At 34.8% G+C, this 440-nt stretch overlaps 1 protein-coding gene across 1 annotated transcript in view; it reads left to right on the top strand.

Moving 5' to 3' along the window:
- Nt5c (5' nucleotidase C) overlaps positions 1–440 on the top strand; it is a 109129-nt gene that overhangs the window by 70724 nt on the left and 37965 nt on the right. The gene's annotated exons all lie outside the window — the stretch shown is intronic.

The following is a 440-nucleotide window of genomic DNA, read 5'->3' on the forward strand; positions in this document are numbered from 1 at the left end:
AGACTTTAAGATTAAAAAGTTAAGTTTAAAAAGCACCTAAAATTGAAAAACGGCATGAAATATACTACTAAATTGCAGTAAAGTAAACTAGAAAAATTTTTCTTAATTTATTTAATTTAAAAAGCACTTGAATTAATAAACGGCGTGAAAACCTCCACTCCAGCCCTCCATGGTAGCCTTGCTTATCTGACTTTTCAAACACAATTATAGCGGGTAGGTTGGCCGATGTACGACATGTCAAAATCTCACGAGAGGAGACATAACACACACAAAACAAGACCCGCCCCGCTAAGACCCCCAGGGGAGTGACGGTCCTATATCACTTTTGAAATATTAGCTTAAAACGGGAAGAGGAGACTTTAAGATTAAAAAGTTAAGTTTAAAAAGCACCTAAAATTGAAAAACGGCATGAAATATACTACTAAATTGCAGTAAAGTAA

This window comes from Halyomorpha halys, unplaced genomic scaffold (assembly GCF_000696795.3).
Source record: "Halyomorpha halys isolate HHAL.00 unplaced genomic scaffold, Hhal_1.1 Scaffold479.1, whole genome shotgun sequence".
Classification (NCBI taxonomy): domain Eukaryota; kingdom Metazoa; phylum Arthropoda; class Insecta; order Hemiptera; family Pentatomidae; genus Halyomorpha; species Halyomorpha halys.